The sequence below is a fragment of the Ailuropoda melanoleuca genome, chromosome 14 (genome assembly GCF_002007445.2).
Source record: "Ailuropoda melanoleuca isolate Jingjing chromosome 14, ASM200744v2, whole genome shotgun sequence".
In the NCBI taxonomy this organism is placed as follows: Eukaryota; Metazoa; Chordata; class Mammalia; order Carnivora; family Ursidae; genus Ailuropoda; species Ailuropoda melanoleuca.
This window is the reverse complement of record NC_048231.1, coordinates 81297612-81311575: the sequence shown is the minus strand read 5'-3', so window position 1 is coordinate 81311575 and position 13964 is coordinate 81297612. Positions and strand designations below refer to the sequence as shown.

General features: G+C 47.8%; 1 long non-coding RNA gene across 1 annotated transcript; it reads left to right on the top strand.

Annotated features, from left to right (window-relative positions):
- Positions 1-3331: 3331 nt before the first annotated feature.
- LOC105239487 lies at positions 3332-13413 on the top strand. The gene is made up of 5 exons (XR_002143587.2): positions 3332-3550; positions 3721-4083; positions 6708-6801; positions 8908-9056; positions 9424-13413. It is a non-coding gene; the product is annotated as an uncharacterized LOC105239487 (long non-coding RNA).
- Positions 13414-13964: the final 551 nt, after the last annotated feature.

Sequence of the window (13964 nt, the reverse complement as noted above, 5' to 3'; positions counted from 1 at the left end):
CTGAGCCGAAGGCAGACGCTTAATGACTGAGCCACCCAGGCGCCCCCGCCCTTCAGAGTGTAAGGGAAAAGAAATGGACTATTTCACACGCAGACATGATCAAGTTGTGAAAGGCCCAACGTGTTTGTTACAGTTTTTCAAACTAGGATCAAACGAACCACTGAAGCGTCCTACAGGGTCAGTGTCACGTGGCGTTGGGTGAAGAAACAGTAGCTGAAAGGCTATTCGAGCGCTGTATCGCTGACGTTGCTGCATGTGGGGCCAGCCAGGGAGGGGGATCGCGGCAGGTTCTCTTCCGGCGCTACCGTAACTCGCCAAGTCCAGGACTTAGCTGTAAGCGGGAAGTCTTGAGTTACTACCTCGTCTGTAGTTTCCACTGGGAACTGGAGTGAGAAAAGATTCTTCCGCAAGCCCAGGCCATTGTACACCTGCTTCCTCATTTGGCCCTTATGATCCAACAGATACATGACACCGTGGCAAATAGGGATGCTCTTTGGAGTTTCCGGAAACTACCAATGGGAGAATCACCGCAGAGACCGCTAGGATTTTTGAGCAAGTCTATGTACGTCTGCAGATTCTTGCTTTGAGAAAGAGCCTCTGGTTTGCTGTTTGGCCTCAGTAGAGACTAAATGCTTAACCAAGAGACAACAATCTATTATCATACAGAGGTCGTGTACAAGATCTCAGGTTCACATGGGTCCAGAAGATACGAAGAGTTGCATGAGCTCATAGCTCAGCCCTCTTCAATTCTATTGCATTGTTTCCTCTCCTTCAGTCTATGACTATGGCCTCATGGGGAAGTTCCTCATAGTCAACGGAAGGGGAAGAAAAAACTCGACCAGTTTTACTAATGAATCTGTAGACATTATAGCCCCGCTTATGGATGACCCCGAAGGACAGCAGTGAAGGGAACTCTCCCAGGGGCAGAACTTTGAGTAGTAGGTTTGATTATACACTTTGGAGCAAGATACGTCCACGGATATGGATCTATGCTTGCAAATGATTTGGTCAGATGGTCAGGGACTTGGGAAGAACAGGACTGGAAGACTGGTGACAAGGAGATTTGAGAAGGTTGTTTGCATAGGCCTCTCGGAAAGGGCGGAGACTGTGAACATGTTTGTCTCCCAGGCGACTGCTCATCCAAACACACCCTTTGCAGAGGTTTTTGGTAATGAGGTGGACCAAACGAATGTTCTATGAACATCAGTCCACCTCTCTCCCCACTTGCACAATAGACTTCTGAATAAAGTGGACAAGGTGTCAGGTCTGGAGGCTTGACGTGGCCCAACAGTATGGATTTCTCCTTACCAAGGCTGACCTAGTTATGGCTACCACTGAATGCTTTGCCAACAGCAACCAACAGCAGAAACCAACACCACCCCCCAATATGAGACCATTCCCCCAGGAGTCCGGACACTCACCTAGCGGCAAATTGACTACACTGGACCTCTTCTATCATGGAATGGGGCAGGGATTTGTCCTCACTGGAATAGATACATGTTCTCAAAGTGGATTTGCCTTCCCTGCTTATAGTGTTTCTGCCTGCCTCACTCTGTGTGGGCTCACAGAATGCCTTATCTGTTGTCAAGGCGTTGTGATCAAGGAATGTATTTCTCTGAAAAGAAAGTACAGCAACATATATATTTATTTATAAGGAATTAGCTCATGAGATTATGGAGGCTGAGAAGTCCCAAGATCTGATACCAGCAAACTGCAGACCCAGGAGAGCAATGGCACAGTTTGAGTCCAAGTCCAAAGACCGAGAACCAGGATTCACCGATGGTCTTCTCTCTCTCTTTTATTTACTTTATTTTATTTTATTTTTTTCTCTCTCTCTGTTAGAGAGAGAGACAGAGCACAAGCAGATGGGAGGGGAAGAGGGAAAAGCAGGCTCGCTGAGCAGGGAGCCCAATGTGGGGCTCGATTCTAGGACCCTGGGCTCATGACCTGAGCTGAAGGCAGATGCTTAACCAACTGAACCACCCAGGCATTCCCCCTCCGCTGCCTCTCTTTAACCGCTAAATCATTTATTTGGACAAAACAAAAACGTCCTCATATTGTTTCATTTTATACAAAGAGTAGAACATTTCAAATATATTAGTTTTTGTCTTTTTCAACAGAATTCATTTCAGTTTGGTGCCAGGAACTGTTCCTCATTTTAGGATTCGCAGTTTCGTAGCACGTATGCAGCAGGACAGCCCACAGCGCCCTTGAGTCTCTGGTGAGTCACCCCAAAATGCAGCAAAACCCTCTGCCTCCCCCCACCACATCCTTCTGTCTGAGCCCCTTCGGGCCTTGTTTGTATAAGCCTCTGTCAGCAGCCTCACCGTTACCTCCTTGAGTCAGAAATCTGCTGTCTCCGTCATCTTTTTCGTGAACTTTGATGACTCTGTAAACTACTGGAATGACTTGTCCTTGGACTTTAAAAACAACAGTTTCACCAGCTCGATTGGGTTTTCCTGGAACTTCGTTAGGCTCTCTTCTGGGGCCACGGCCCATGTGAACTCGCCTGAAACAGACTTGCGGGGGGTGGCTTCTCTGGGGCAGGATCTCAGGAGCGGGAAGGGGGGATTGGGACAGTGGGACAGGCAGGGAAAAAGGACCAAGGGAGGGTGTGCCATCAAGACGTGGGCAATGAGGACTTGCTCTGCCACGATCTCTGCCAGCCGGCAGGGGCTGGAGGACAAGGAAGCTGGCAGCTTCCTTTGCTTGAGGGCTGCCCCTGCGGGCGTCAGCCTCCCTGCACTTCTGGGCTGCACTTACCCCAGAGCTGAGAGGTGCTAGAAAGAGCCCCAGGGCAAAAAGCAGGAAGAGGCCAGGTGCCCAGTGGAGGAGGCCCTGCCGGGTGGGCTGGGTTTGGGCTCTCGGGGACCTGTCTGCTGTCCCTCGGACTGAAACTGGAGGTGGCCAAGGGCACAGGAAGTAAGCTCTAAGGGCACCTGCTTGGCTCTGCTGTTGCTTGTTTCGTGTTAATCTTTCTGAAGGTAACTTAGTGTGCAGCTGGGCTGGGTTTGCCTTTTCCCTTGGGTTTAGAGCAGGGGCTTCTCCAGGCCTGGAGGAGGGCGAGCTGCGGTTGGGGGCGAGCAGGGGCTAGGGCGTTTTTCCCAGGTCAAGGCTCAGCACAGCTCGATCTCTGCAGCCACTTCTTGGTCGCTGAGCCACCAGTCTGGTGCCAGGGGATTTCCTGTTCCAGCCCCCACCCCCTATCCCCTACCCCCTGGCCCCAGCTACGGACAGGCTGCGCTTCCCAGCATGCTCTCTGGTCCACCTGCTGCTGCCCGTGTTTTCTGAGACCAGCTTCCTCTAGCCCCTCCCACCACCCAAACTTTCTCTTTCATTTTACTCAGAGGGTCCCTGCCCTGCTCAGTTTGGTTTCTGTTTCCAGTAATTCCCCTCAAAACCACGCTCCTTTCTGCTGGAATGAAATTGTTTGCTGGTCTTTGCTGAGACTCCCAAGGACTTACACGCCCCGCCCAGATCCACACTTCCTGCCGGCGCATGGATCTGCTGGCCCGGTTGCTGCTCAGGATAGCGTCTTCCTCTTGTGGGGGTGAGCATTTGTTGGGAGGGGGGGAGCAGATTTTCATTTTTGTGGCCATGTCCTGATGTGGCTGATTTGATGCATTTGTCCATATCCCAGAGTTTGATAGATTTCCTGTCTCCTAGTTTGGTCGAAGAGGTTATATATAAACTTTTTGTTATTTGTTTGGTTCTGTTTAGGAAAGAGGAGAACAGGGGATTCCCTCAGGAGTTCACATTTTCTTAATTGATGGAAATTTCATGACTGTCGTGGAATCGATGAAGGGCCTCCGTAAAGCCCCAAGTTTCCTGTAACAGTTTGGAAACCACGGATCTCTCTAAACCCCTCACTTTACAGATGAGGCAATGGAGACCGAAGAAATGAAAGGAACATACACCAAAGCACACACAGAGTGGAAGACCTGAGGGAGAGCGCTCCCATCTTGGCACCTAGAATAGTACCCTTTTCTATCACAAGGACCTGCCCTCTGGATCTTAACAGGAATGTGCTTACCAGTGTTCAACAAAGTGCTTCCCAAGTGCTTTCAAGATGCTCTCTGAAAAGTAGGTTACAGTGCTCGTCATTTTGCAAACACCAGCCTCTAATTCTCTCCAGCTGACTCTCAAAGCATGTTAGTGTACTTAAGGCTCTGAGAAGTCCCGCAGTATAGAAAACTGCTTATCTTTGCTGAGTCCAAATTTTCCAAATTTTTAAAATCTACTTTTCTTAGATCTACTTATATTCTGCTTTGAAGTCCAGAAAAGCCTTCTTTCAAGGAGTGAATGTCTATGGAGGGATGGAGAGTGGGGTGGAGAGGACTGAGGCATTATCCCAGCAGGTGCAAGACTTTAAGTGTCCTCACCTGTACCACTTTCTTCAAGGAGGAGGAGGTTGGCCAGCCTCTCTGGTCAGTGCAGGGATGAGGCATGAAGGAGATGGAAGAGGGGAAAGAGGCATGGTAGAGGTGAGTGGTGCAGACTTCAGACTGCCCAGTGGAATTCTGTAACTTTTGTACTTTCTGGGGGCGGAGGATCCTGCAGTAGCCCGGATGTGGCCCGTGGTCTGGAGCCAGGAGAAACTTCTTAGATTACTCTCTCATCGTTTTTCCTCCTTCCTCTCATCTGAGCCCGCTTCGCTTCCAAATCCTGTGGTTTTCTCCCCATTGATATGTTTGCTCCTCTCTACTCCAGCTGACCCCTCTCTTCACTTCCCTCATCTGCCTCTAGGCAGAGTTCCCCTGGTCTTTCTTAAGTGTGTGTGTGTGTGTGTGTGTGTGTGTGTGTGTGTGTGTGTGTGTGGTGTGTGTGTGTGTGTGTCTACCGAGATCTTTCACAGGAGGACGTCTCAGTGCTCCATCCATTTCTTCTTTCCCCTAACGTCGAGTCGACAGAACCGATTACGCTCTCAACCACCAGAGGGCGCAGTGATCATGGAAGTTGAAAGAACACAAACACTCCTGTTTGTGGCTGGCTCACACCGTCTCAGAAACATTCGAATCTAAGAAGTGCAGAGTGGAATATGGTAGCTTCGGTCACCGTTTGTGACCACTTCATCAGCTTTGTTCCAGATGCAGTCACATTCTGTTTTAACAACTCAGGGTCACACGATTTCAGATATGCCTGGGCCTCACCCCAGCCCTGCCAAATACGCACAGGCAAAGAGTGTTCGGGGACGGTTTTCAGAAATGTGCGTTCCAGTGGGGGCTCCTTTATAATGACAAGATGGCCATTTGGCCACAGCACAAAGCAGGGCTGAGGACGACAGGCTGTGCGCTAGGACTGCTCTGGGCTGGGCTCCTGGCTCTGATGTTCTTTACCATGTGAATCCGTGACTTAGTAATAATGAGAATGGATGTTCATGGAACACCTAGGATGCCAGCAAATTTGCCTGGCACGTGATAAATGTTATCTCTCATCCTCATGATAAACTTGCAAGACAGGTGTTCTCATTGAACAGATAGAAAAGTTGATGCACAGTGATGTTGAATGATGGGCCCAGAGTTACACAGCCTGCAAGGGGCTGAGCCACGGATCTGTCTCTACGTGTGCTGAGCTGCAAGCTGGGCGATTTCCCATGACTTGTACTTCTCTTACCATTTGATGTTTTGGTCTCTGTCCATTTTTCATAATGAAATTCACACAGTTCTTCCTGTTTTCTTCAGGCTAGGCTACCTGTTGTAACAAATAGTCCCAAACTCTCAGTGGCTCAACAAGCTAAAAACGTTTACCACTCAGGTCCAAGTCTACTGCAAGTCAGACAGGGGCCTGTCTCTACACAGTCGTTCAGGGACCGGGCGCCTCCCATCCGAGGGAGCTGCTGTCTTCAGAATGTGGACTTGGAGGTCTCCATAGGTCACATACGCGATGGAGGCTCACACCAAGAGATCTGGGTGCACCAGACCTGGACGCAGCCCACGCCATTTTCCATTTGTCTGAACGAGATCAGTTGGTCCTAATCTAACTTCAGGGGGAGCTGGGAAATACGGTTTAGTCCTGTGCCTGGGAAGAAGAGAAAATGGATACTGTGAGCACTGTCTCTCTCACCTCTCACTCTCTCATGAGATCAGAGTGAGGATGAAATGAAATAGATTCTGTCAGGGTGCTTTACCCAGGTGAGAGGTTATGGTGCCTTACATCTGCAAGGAAGGGGCTGGAAGAGAGAGATTGCAGCGGGCATGTATCTGAATAAGGACTGTGATGATGCATTGAGAGCCTGCCCTGTGGCCTGGACTGAGGACAGGGGCAAGGAGGCTGGAGGGGCTTCACTGGTCTTCCTGAACTCATGTGAGTCTTTCATTCTCTGAATCACATGTTTCTTTCCAACATTCATTCATTCATTCATTCTCCAGGAAATTGTTCAATGCCTTGAGTACTGTGGCACCTGCTGATGTGTGTGATATGTGCAATGCTTTACCTTGAAGAAAATCCTCTTCTGGGGCTGGTGTCAGTTTTAGGAAGGATGAGTTGCCACTTGCTCCAAAGTGAAAGCAGTCCCTTGTAATTGACCTGCCCCACGTGGCTTGCTGGTCTACGTGACAAGGGACGTCACTTCAAGGACTCAGCACTGGTCTTTGTGGCAGGTTGGACAATCAGCAATCCCAAATGAGTCAGCCTTGGCGATAGGGAGCCCCTGTTTTTGGACTTTTGTGTAACCTACATCCTTGTCACTTTGACCCCTCTGTTCACAGACGCACTGAACAAATACTGAGGCATCTGAGGAGAGAGGTTGGGCGACAGGCTGAGGATGGGCCATCCTGTCCAGCTGCTCGCTGCCAGCCCCAGGTGGGTAGATGCTCTCGGGCACTAATATGAGACCTAAAGATGCGTCCACGGGCTTGGGGACCTGTGTCCAAGGTCCCTCCACCTGTCTCTTCCCCAGGTTTCCCTGTCTCTGATCCTCCACTCTGTTCCTTCCAGACCCTTGACAATTGGCCAAGCCATCCAAATACTGCAAAGAAGGCAGTGCGCAGCTATGCCTCAGGTTTCCAGTCCCTCTGCCTGAAGTGGAGGGCCAGGTGCCCTGGTTCCAGCTTGCTTCCCTGGGAGAATCACCTCCTACTATGACCCTTACGGGCCTCTCTGGATCTGGGCAGCCACGCAGCCGCAATCCTATTCTTGAACCAAGTCCGAGTTTCAGTGAGGCAGAGGGCGCCCCCGAGGAGGCTGTGCGTATGGACTGAGGGAGCATCAGTATGTGGCAGAAATAAGTGAAGTGAGAGTCCAGGTAGCTCTTTATATAATTTACTGCATCTTTCTGGATCTGCTACAGTCTACAGCCAAATATACCACTTCCCTCGCACGATAGGTTGCTGGTGTGTATGTCCAGACTTAAGTCTTTGTAGGTTAGGTAACAACCCAGCTCACGATGGGAACTCAGGTTGCAGAGGAAGGGGGTGTCTCGCGGTCAGCTCCGAGGCTCAGTCAGGGTCCAGGATTATGCCAGGAGCTGCTTTTCAAACAGTATGGATCCCTACCACATCGCATGGCCTTGTTCTAGAATCTGCAGGCTCTGGGCTGTGACCTTTCTATCGAGGACTGCATGTTCTTATCCAGGGCAGGTGTACCTAAAGCACCTTTTGATCTGTTGGTCACATGGCCCAAGAAACAGAGCGCTTGGAACCATGACTTGGCCTTGCTGCCCATTCAAAACTGGTGGTTTTCTGAGTCATCAGAGAAATGGAACAGAAGTTTAGACTCTGTTGCCTTCAAAACCTGAAGAAACTTGCAGGCACTATGCCTCTATCCTAGGGATCTGAGATGCAAGGTGCCGTGACTTAGTCTTTACCTGCGGGGGGTGTCCCCACCTATCCCAGACAGGTGGAACTCTATGAAACTCACCAATGTGGCATGCTTCTGTATCTTTATGGAGCTGATCTCCCACTTTCTCCCACGCACGTGTGTCAGCGCACTTGGGCTAGTTGCCAGGCCCTGTTCCCCAGTTCCAAATAGCGTGACGTCAGCAATACAGTGGGTCAGCGTGGTGCTCTGCTATGTCATGACAGAGAGCAAGAGAGAGAACACAGCCCCGAGGCAGGACAGTGTGTACCGCTGTCCTTGTTAGTTAAAGATAAACCTTCCTCTGATTCTTGCTGCTGATAGATTGCCAGGCACTGTGTTGATCTGCCCCAGTAAAGATCCGTATTCAGACCAGCAGCTGAAAATGGAGTTAATCTTACAGTAGTGCACTGTCGGGGGTGAATTGGATGAGAATATAATACACTGTCCTCATCTTTCAAATCTTTGAGGGTGGTACTGATCTCTGAAATTCTTCCAGAAATGTCCTATTGCTTCTGATTCATCTTGAGGGCTGCTGTGGGATACAAGGACGTATCAGGCCCTCCCTACTGTAGTGACCCTTAGGGCACCAATCAGGCCAATACTGTGAGGGGTCTACCATGCTAGCCACATGCTAAGTGCATCTGTCCTCACTGTATCCTTGGGAACTGGACAAATAACAACAGGGTAGATTTGCAGAGGCACTGGGTCCTCTGTGAGGCTGACTCTGGTCATTGGTCAGGACTCAGGGTCCTGGAATTCCCTTCCCAATGGGGTCCGTGTCTTTGAATTGGCCAAGAGGTGAGGGCCAACATTTTGCCTTCCGTGGTTAATGTCCTATTTGGCAAATCTAGGTTTTTTTGTGTGTGCATAAATACATTCTTTTTTTTTTTTTTTAAGATTTAATTTATTTATTTGAGAGAGAATGAGCACTAGTGGGGTAAAGAGCAGAGGGAGAAGCAGACTCCCCACTGAGCAGGGAGCCTGATGCAGGGCTTGATCCTGGGACTCCAGGATCATGACCTGAGCCGAAGACAAATGCTTAACCAACTGAGCCAGCCAGGTGCCCCTAAATACAACATTCTAATGGCTGTCCATCTATTTTGCCCCTAGGACACCATCATCTATGAATTACAGCCATAGATCCCACTGGATCAAGAAACCCTGCCTGCCACTCCAACTTGCTGCCTATTGAGCAATTATGTTCATTGTGCCTCTGAAAGCCACTAGTGGACTTCTCCGAGATGCTCATAGCTTCCTCGGTAATGTGATTTTTACTGCCCTAGTAAAGACTACGTCCTCTCAATGGTAGGTTCTGGGACCATACATGATAGATCCGTGTTTGATGGTTCCACTTCCCTTAGTCTTCCGATCTCTTCTTTAACATGATGCCAAGGTAATTCTGGCAACTCATTTTGTTCACTGTATACCCTTATGGAGTGTAGGTTTCAAGTAGCCATCCCAGCAAACTACGCAAGTGTTCTTGACCCAGAGTCAAGTGTGACTCCATGTCCGTCAGTTCCCCTGTATTCAGCTCTATGTACTGCCACCCCGGGCTAGCAGCCTTGATACTCACTTCCATTTATGTCCCCAAGTTCTCACTAGCTTTGCAATTTCTTACCTATCTAGACAATTCCTCCCTGAAATAGGGATCTTGCTCCTCCGTCTACTCTTGCTGAGACCTGACTTTGGCTGTCAGTCTGGAGACAATGAAGGTTGGCGGATGTTAGCTTGTCTTCAGGAGGACAAGCATCATCTTGTGAAGACGCTGCTTTAGGTGAAAGCTTGCGTATTCTCCAGGCAGGCAGAAGCTGGTCTTCTCTGGCGAAGGCGATAATGAAGGTGCTGCCTCTTCGGGAAGGACGGCGGAAGGGAATTTGGAGTTTCTCGGTGCTCAGTTTCCTGCACCGAAATGTCTCCGTCCCAGTACCCAGAGTCCTCCACTATCCCTAGTAGGGCCCTGACTTGACACAGAATATTTGCTGAGGCTCCGCATTTCGTCTTCACGGCAGCTCTAAATGCCCTAGAATTAGGTCCTTGCCCTGATTCTCAGCACAGTCTTTCCCGAGGGTGCAGGAAATAAAGATTTCCTTTAATACCGCCTTTCGAGGGCATCTGGATGTTAGATCAAGCCTTAAATTGACTTCCCTGAGCTGTTATTTATTTAAATATCTTTAATGCTGTAATAAGTATCTCTCCTAACCCACAATCCTCGTAATTAGCATTGTTTCTATGTTGATTGAATGCCATGACCCCTTGTGCTCCCAGGGCTAGGCCTCCCTCCACCTGCACTCTATCCCTATTAACTACAATGAAGGTTGAAGAAATCATGAGTCACCAAATGCCAAGGGATTATTACCATTCCACGTACCTCTAGCAGTGGCATACCTATGACTTTCCGACAGGCGGCCCATTGGCCTCCCTAATTCCATCTTGAAGATTGTTTCCTAGAACTACCCTTGGACAATTGTTTAAGCTGTGTCTTCTAGAAAGCAGAGTGTTAGCCGAGGATTCAAGTGCTGATGTGATATTTGCAAAGTGCAAGACCTGTGAGATGAGGGTGAAGAAGAATGGAAAGCAAGTCAAGGGAGCCTGGGAGGTTATGCAGCACGTTACTCTGCTGGCCATTGCTCCACAACGAGCCATGAAAAGCCACGCAACACAATTGGTGGTATGCTCACGCTGCACATCGGATTTTCTCCAAGAGAATTTCAAGGAGAAACGAGTCCCCAGAGTAGTCCACAGAAGGGAGACATGAGGAGAAATTTGTCATGCAGCTTCCTTCCATCTTCCACTTCCTAGTGGATGCTCGGCCCCCCGTGTTCCCTGATCGGCCTCGATGGCAGTGACTCAGAGGGCCTGATGCCATCCTCTGACCGTGGCACGTCATCCAAGTCTAGACCTCAGTATGGTACAGAGTACTGGTTGGCCATGTGGCCTGGGGCCTATCCTGGGTTTCTGCCCCCTTGGGGAGGTTGGTCAAAAGCAGTGGCAGTAACATGGTTCAGGAGACAAGCAGAATCTTGGGAAGGAAGCCAGGAAGGTAATCCAGAGAGGCACCAGGTCTGTGTCAGCAACACTGTGCTTCAGGAAAACAGGGACAAATCAAGTGCATGTCACTCAAGAATTCTTATTTTGGACACAATTTCGTCAGATACAATTTTGTTACTTTCAAGGGCCCTACACATTATAAATGAAAGCTTGAGTGTGTGAACATCGTCCATGAAAACATCCAGGTGTGCCGAGTTTCATGCCATCGCTCTGCCCTTGAAAGAAAGGAAGAACTCCTTGTTTCAGGGAGCCTGGTGGGTAACTCTTGTGTAAGGCGTGAACTCCTTTGTAGATGCGAACGCTCATGTTCTAATTAGCAGTGGGAAGGGTTCAGTTTCAGCAAAAGAGGTTTTCTTAAAGGTTCGCGTTGTCTAGTATTGTATCTTGAAGTGAAAAACCTAATTTATTGTTTGCTCAGTCCAGATGGAATTTTTACTCACTAAAGATAAAGCCAGTGGCTTCCAGACATTGTATGTTCTCAAGGGAAGTTGAAGGGCTTGCATTTTTCTCATGAGATGGCTCGCGGCTGGCCACTGTGGACTGGGCTTTACAGAGCCAGGACAGTGAAGGAAAACCAGACTGAAGCTGTCACCAATTTTTGATGACCTCAGGACATGCCAATGACAAGATGGTGAAGGGATTAAGCTGATTTTGCTCAACAGTGCCAACCTTTTAGGGTTTAATGGGGGAAGATAATCATTGTAGTGACAGGTTCACGTTCCCATAGTAGAAAAATAATACTTTTCACTGTGCAAATATTGAGGTGCTTTCACTCTCTTCCATAGATTCATTTCTTCACAGAGGGAGTTACAACATGAGATTTGATTGACAACCACGGGTGAACCATGTGATATTAACCTTAAATACTCTCAGAGCCATGTTACTTTAACAAGAGTCACGTATAGCTCTCTGAGCACCTGCTATCGCACTGAGGTCTATTTCAGAATCGAGGCCCGATTCTCCCTATAACTGAAGGTATGCAAGGAGCCTTATCTTCTGCCCTGGCTGTGCCTTATCAGTGAGTCCTCTGTCTTCCCTGTGTTGACTCTTTGCCTGGATCTATGGCTTCCTGACTCTCACCTGCTAGATCTGGGAATCTGTCCCAATGACTCTCAAACTCAACTGTATCAAAACAATCCCAGGAGCTTTAAAAAAGTACAGACACCTAGGATTATATCCTCCCTGGTTCTGAATCTCTAGGGCTGGAGCCTGTGGATTGTCTGTAATTTTGAGAAGTCCTTTACGTAATTCTAATGCTGCAATGCCATCATTAGGCTATGGTTAGGAATGGCCTATTTTTACCTGGGCTGATCCTTTTTAGTTACTTTCTGGATTCAATTTTTGAGGCCACTTCGGGATCCCTCCTTGGTAAATGTGGAATCCTCATGGGTTTAATAGAGAAAGGAACATTTACCCATACATTCAGGTATGTATGTATGTATGTATGTATGTATGTATTTATGTATCTATCCATCCTTCCATCTACTGAAATAATATTTTTTTATGTTCGGTGCCTGCTACAGGGATGACTGTTAGTAGAAACCCAGAGGGTTACTTGAGCCTTAACTTGTGGGATGCTGTACCAGATACTGAGTCTCTGTTAGTCTGTGATTTCCTTGGAGGTAGGGACCCCATCTCTCCACATGGTTATGTCTTAACTATTTAGTGTCAGAATTGTGGAAAGTGCTTGACCTTTTTTTATTATTGAAATGGAATGAAAATAGAGTTACAAACTCATGTTCTCTATCTGTTCCATCATACAAACAACACAGAAGCGCTGGACGTCTTCCAAAGGCCCAATTGTTATAGGCATGGGCACTCAGTAAGCTTTAATCTGTTAATGTGAAGTCAGAAAGTCAGGTAAGTCACAGTGGATTCTTGGGAGACACTAGAATGGTAGACGTTAACAGGAGGAACTACTGGGTGTGGAAATTGGAACTGAGGTAGACTGGTATATATTTTAACCTAGAAGGACGGTCTTTCCTCTTTTATAGCAGTTACGCTCTGCCTTAATGCTGCAGAATTTTGGAGTGATGAATACCCGAGCAGCCCTGCTGTGCTGGAGCATGGGCTCGGTCTGGCTTTCTGATTGGATGAAGGGCAGAGGACAGGGTGCACGCTGAGTTGGAGGGTGTGGAAGTGGGCCCTACAGAAATGCAAGATGCTCTGCATTTGTGTACTTCATCTGTTAGAACCGTAGCACATTAATCAGTGTTGTTTTAAATTATTGGTTTGATAATTCCAACATCCCTGCCATATCTGAGTCTGGTCAATGTAAGCAGAAAGATGGAAATTCTAAAAAGAATAAAAAATAAATGCTAGAGATCAAAACAGCTGTAACTGAAGTGAAGAATGCCTTTGATGGCCTCATTAGTAGACTGGACATGGCCAAGGAAAGAATCTATGAGCTTGAGGATATGTCAATAGGAACTTCCAAAACAGAAGAGCAAGCAGAAAAAAGACTGAAAAAAAGGGGGCACCTGGGTGACACAGTCACTTAAGCGTCTGACTCTTGGTTTTGGCTCAGGTTGTAATCTCAAGGTCATGAGATCGAGCCCCGTGTAATGCTCCATGCTCAGCATGGATGGAGTCTGCTTGAGATTCTCTCCCTCTGCCTCTGCCCCTCCCCCCTGTCTGAAATAAATAAAAATAAATCTAAAAAAAAAGCTGAAAAAAAAAAAAGAATATCCCAGAACTGTGGGACAACTCTAAAAGGTATAACATACATGCAATAGGATTACCAGAAAGAGAAGAATGAGAGAAAGGGACAGAGCAATATTTGACGCAGTAATGAGCAAGAATTTCCCCAAATCAATGTTGGACACCAAATCACACATCCAGGAAGCTGGAGAACACCATGAGTATAAATGCCAAAAGAAAAATGAAACAAACTATACCTATACATAGGGGTACAATATTCAGACTGTTGAAAATCAAAGGGAAAGAAAAAAATCCTAAAAGAAAGAAACAGAAGGGGGGCGGGGAACACCCCACCTATAGAGGGGGCAAAGATAAAAATTAATTAAACTTCTCAGAGACCATGCAGCAAAAAGAGAGTCGAATGATATATTCAATGTGTTGAGAGGAAAAAAGTTATTTAGCATTCTGTACCCTGCAAA